Source organism: Ictidomys tridecemlineatus, chromosome 4 (assembly GCF_052094955.1).
Source record: "Ictidomys tridecemlineatus isolate mIctTri1 chromosome 4, mIctTri1.hap1, whole genome shotgun sequence".
NCBI lineage: Eukaryota > Metazoa > Chordata > Mammalia > Rodentia > Sciuridae > Ictidomys > Ictidomys tridecemlineatus.
The window spans coordinates 158,972,117-158,977,531 of NC_135480.1; positions in this window are offsets into that span (position 1 = coordinate 158,972,117).

Below are 5,415 nucleotides of genomic sequence, written 5' to 3' on the forward strand. Positions count from 1 at the left end.
GTATTTTGAGATTATTTTAGATTCACATAGTTATAAGAAATAATATACAGAGAACTGTATATCCTTCACTCAGTTTTTACCACTGATAGTGTCACATTATTCTAATACAATATCACAACCAAGAAACTGATATTGATCTAGTTCATCACTGGCCTTATTCAGTGTCATCAGTTTTACATGTACTCATTTGTGTGTGTATGTGTGTGTTTGTGTGCATGTGCCTGCTTATATTTAATTTTATGCTAATTGTATCTCTTAGCTTGGTGAAATTATCTCCACATTAAAGATACAGAACTAGCCATTATCACAGGACTTCCTCATTTTACTTCTTTATAGTCATATTCATCACATTTCTTTGTCATTTCTAACTCCTGGTAACCACTAATCTGGTCCCATTTCTATAATTTTGTCATTATAATAACATTATATGGATAAACTCATATAGCATGTAACTTTTTGAGATCAGCTATTCTTCACTTAGTGTAATTTCTTTGATATCTGTTGAAACTGCATAATTCACTAGTTTGTTCCTTTTTGATGCTGAGCATGCTATTTCACTGTATATATATATATACATAGTTTATTTTATTTAACCATATATTAGATGAAGGGTCTGTGGGTGTTTCTTGGTTTGACTGTTACAAACAAAGTTTTGTGAGAATCTTAATTGTTGAGGCTTTTAAAATACGTAATCTACTTTATTTTCAAAAGAATTTTTAGATATGCAAAAAAATTGAGCAGGAAGTACAATGAGTTCTCACATACTCCCTGACTCCCCAAAGGCTTCCTCTAAAAATGCCTTGCACTATGTGATACCTTTGCAACAACTGATGAGTTAATATTGATTATAATATTACTAAATAAGTTTTATAGTTTACATTAGGGTTCACTTTTGGTGTTGTAAATTTTATGGGTTTTGATAAATGTATAATGAAATGTATTCAACATTTTATTATTATTATTATTATTATAGAGAGAGAATTTTTTAATATTTATGTTTTAGTTTTCGGTGGATACAACATCTTTATTTTATTTTTATGTGGTGCTGAGGATTGAACCCAGTGCCCCATGCATGCCAGGTGAGCACACCACAGCTTGAGCCATATCCCCAGCCCAACATTATATTATTATATACAATACAATAGTATCATCTCTCTAAAAAGCCTCTATGATGAATATATTCATTCCTTCCTCACTCCCTTTCAACCACTGATAATAAAAATCTTTTTCTTTTATCTATAGACTTTTCCAAAGCATCATACAGTTGGAATCACATAATATGTAATCATTTCAGATTAATGTCTTTGATTTGTCAATATGCATTTTATGTTATTTTAGAACTTTTTTGTGGTTTGATAGTGCATTTTTTTTAAAGAGAGAGAAAGAGAATTTTTTAATATTTATTTTTTAGTGTTCGGCGGACACAACATATTTGTATATGGTGCTGAGGATCGAACCCGGGCCGCACGCATGCCAGAGGAGTGCGCTACCACTTAAGCCACATCTCCAGCCCCTGATAGTGCATATTTTATTGTTGAATAATATTCCATTTTTTAAAAAATTTGTTTATTTTTAAATTTGTTCTTTTTTAGACATATATGACAGTATGATATTTTGACATATCATACATGCATGGCGTATAACTTATTCTAATTAGGATCCCATTCTTGTGGTTATATGAGATATGGAGCATCACTGGTGGTGTATTCATATATGAACATAGGAAAGATATGTCAAATTCATCCTACTGTCTTACCTATTTGTATCCTCCCTCCCTTCCTTTCATTCCCCTTTTTCTAGTCCAATGAACTTCTATTTGTTCCTCACTACCCTCTTATTGTATGTTAGTATCTGCATATCAGAGAGAACACTCAGCCTTTGGTTTTTGGAAATTGGCTTATTTTACTTAGCATGATAATATCCATTTCCACCCATTTACCAGCAAATGCCATAATTTCATTCTTTTTTTATGGTTGAGTAATATTACATTGTGTATATGTATCACACTTTCTTTATACATTCATCTGTTGAAGGGCACCTAGATTGGCTCTATAGTCTAGCTATTGTGAATTGAATGTTATAAACATTAATGTGGCTGTGTCACTGTAGTATGCTGATTTTAAGTCCTGTGAGTATAAACTGAGGAATTGGATAGCTGGGTCAAATGGTGGTTCCATTCCAAGTTTAATGAGGAATCTCCATACTGCCTTCCAGAGTGGTTGCAACATTTGCATCCCACTAGCAATGTATGAATGTACATTTTCCCCCACATCCTGACCAACAGTTATTGCAACTTGCATTCTTGATAATTACCATTCTGATTAGAGTGAGATGAAATCTCAGTGTGGTTTTAAAGTGTAATTCTTTAATTATTAGTGATGTTGACATTTTTCATATATTTGTTGAGTGATTGTATTTGTTCTTCTGTGAAGTGTCTGTTTAGTCCTTTGCCCATTTATTGATTGAAACTCCTGCTTGTTTATGAGATCCATGTAAATGATATTTTTCCCATCCTTTTATCTTCAGTCTTTGCCTATGAGATGAGCCTCTTGGAAATAGCATATTCTTTGGTCTTGTTTTTAATCCAATCTGTCAGTTTATGCCTTTTGATTGATGAGTTTAGGCCATTTACATCCAATGTTATTATTGAAAGATAATTTTTATTCCCTGTTATTTTGATTTATAGAGTATGTATCCTGGTTTTTAGAGTATGTATTTTGTCTTCATTGCCTGAAACTCTGTCTTGCAATTGGTCTAGTCTGCTGGTGATGTCTTCCAATGAATTTTTAATTTGGTTTGTTGATTCCTTCATTTGGGTATTTCTGCTTGTTTTTTTTTTTTTCAGAATCTCTCTTTATTGAGTAATCTTATGCTTCCTGTATTTTCTCCCTTACATCAATTCTTACCTCATAGATCAATTTAATGAACATTCTAAATTAAGTCTGTCATTTCTTCCACTGTGGTGTTAATGGATTATGTTATAGAATTATATTGGTTTGTTTGAAGTGATTTGTACCCTTGGTTTTTCATGTTGTTTGTGTGTTTGCCCATTTGACTGTATGTTTTGAGGCAGTAGAGATTCTACCCTGTGGATTTATAGGTACTTAAAAGGTTTCTAGTACCTCACAGTTTATGGGGAGACATTTATTAACAAGAATCAGTTCAAACAGTTTACAGCATCAAACCAAATATTTCCTGCTTTGGCATCTACTCTGCTAATTGTCACAATAAACAGAGATAATATGATCAGTTATTGCTCATGGTCAAAACAATAAGTTTACAAACTGATTTATAATTTTAAATTGTGAGCAGAGATGAAAAGAAGTGTAGGATGTGATGTTTATGTGGGAAGAGGACAGAAAATAGAGACTGAGTGAAGGAGAGATCAATAAAGAATGGCTGCTTATAGACTGGCTGCTTGAAATCTCAGCTGGGAAAGTCAGTCTTGGCCAAGAATTTGAAAGGGCAGGGAAGGAATTGAGCAAGTTAAAAGACTGAACCCCTGAGTCCTAAAAATATGAAATTCATGCATGACTGGGGATTTCTTTATTTTGTTATATCCAACAGCCTGATTCTCTGATTCATTTTGAATGTCCAGAGTTAATTCCCAGAAAATTTCCCCTCTCTCACCTTGCTGAGAAGTCTGAATTTTTGGCTTCACACCACAGAGCAACCAGGAAATCAACTCTTCAAAATGGTAAATTAGAAGAGGTTGCTTTTCTGGTTTTTAATTAGAATTAGTTTCTCCTTTGAATGATTATTCTTCTAGAATAGTTCCACCCTTTGCTTGTTTTCAATATTATTTTCATTTCTTATTCATGAAATATTCTATTGAGTTTGTTTTGTAGTGCAGGCTTTCTAATTGTGAATTCTTCTAACTTTTGTTTATCATTGAAGGTTTTTATTTCATCTTCTTCTGAAGCTTAATTTTTCTGGGTATAGTATTCTTGGCTGGCATCCATTTTCTTTCAGAGCTTGGTAAAGATTATTCTAAGATGTCTTAGCTTTGAGGGTCTGGGTTGAGAAATCCAGCTGAGATCCAGATTGGTTTTCCTCTAAATGCTGTTAGACATTTTTCTCTGGCAGCCTTTAAAATTATAAAGGCCTCATCCTCCAGAATAGCTTCTTATAAGAACTTGGCGTAAGATGTGATAATTATGAGGGAGGAGGAAAGAAAATAGAAATGGAAAATTGAAGGACAAGTGAAAGAACACATTTTCATAATAATGTTCCTTTTTGTGTGTCTGTTGTAATATTGTATATTTGGGGTCCTATAAGCCTCTTGCATTTTATTTTCCATTTCATTTTTAAGGTTTGGGAAATTTTCTGATATTATTTCCTTGAAAAGATTGTGCATTTCTTTGTCTTAGGTATCCAAGCCTTTATCTATCCTGATAAATCTTATATTTTGTCTTTTGATATTATCCCATATTTCTTGGATGTTCTGTTCATGGTCTCTTAACATCTTTTCCCCATAGTCAATTTTATTTTCAAGATTATATATTTTGTCTTCATTGCCTGAAACTCTCTCTTCCAAGTGGTATAGAGTGCTGGTAATACTTTCCATTTTTTTAAAATTTTTTTAAAGATAGGGGGGGAGAGAGAGAGAGAGAGAGAGAGAGAGAGAGAGAGAGAGAGAGAGAGAGAGAGAGAGAGAGAGAATTTTTTAATATTTTTTTTTTTTTTAGTTTTTGGCAGACACAACATCTTTGTTTGTATGTGGTGCTGAGGATCGAACCCAGGCCACACACATGCCAGGTGAGCATGCTACCGCTTGAGCCACATCCCTTTCCATTGATATTTTATTTGGTTTATTGATCCTTCATTTTGAAGATTTCTGCTGATTTTTTTTTCAGAATCTCTATCTCTTTATTGAAGTGATCTTTTACTTCCTGTTTTTTCTCTCTGATTTCACTCCTTACATCATCCTTTACCTCACAAATCAATTTAATCATGAACATTCTAAACTCCTTCTCTGACATTTCTTCCACTGTAGTATGAATTGATTGTGTTATTGAAGTATTTTGGTTTGTTTGAGGTGATTTGTTCCCTTGCATTTTTATGTTGTTTGTGCATCTATTCATCTAGCAGTATGGATCTGGGACAGTAAAGTTTCTACCCTGTGGACTTATAGTGTCCCTGAAGATTTCTAGTACCTCATTGTTAAGGGGGGAGACAACTAATAACAACAACCAATGTAAACAGTATACATCATTAAACCAAATAGTTCCTGCTATGATATCCCAATGTTAATTATCACAATAAATAGAAATGATGTGATCAGTTATTGTCCACATTAAAAGTTTGCTAAAGGGTTTACAATTTTGAATGGTAGACAGGAATAGAACATAAGTGGTGTAGGATGTGATGATTATGAAGGAGGAGGAGAGAAAACAGAAATAAAAAATTGAAGGA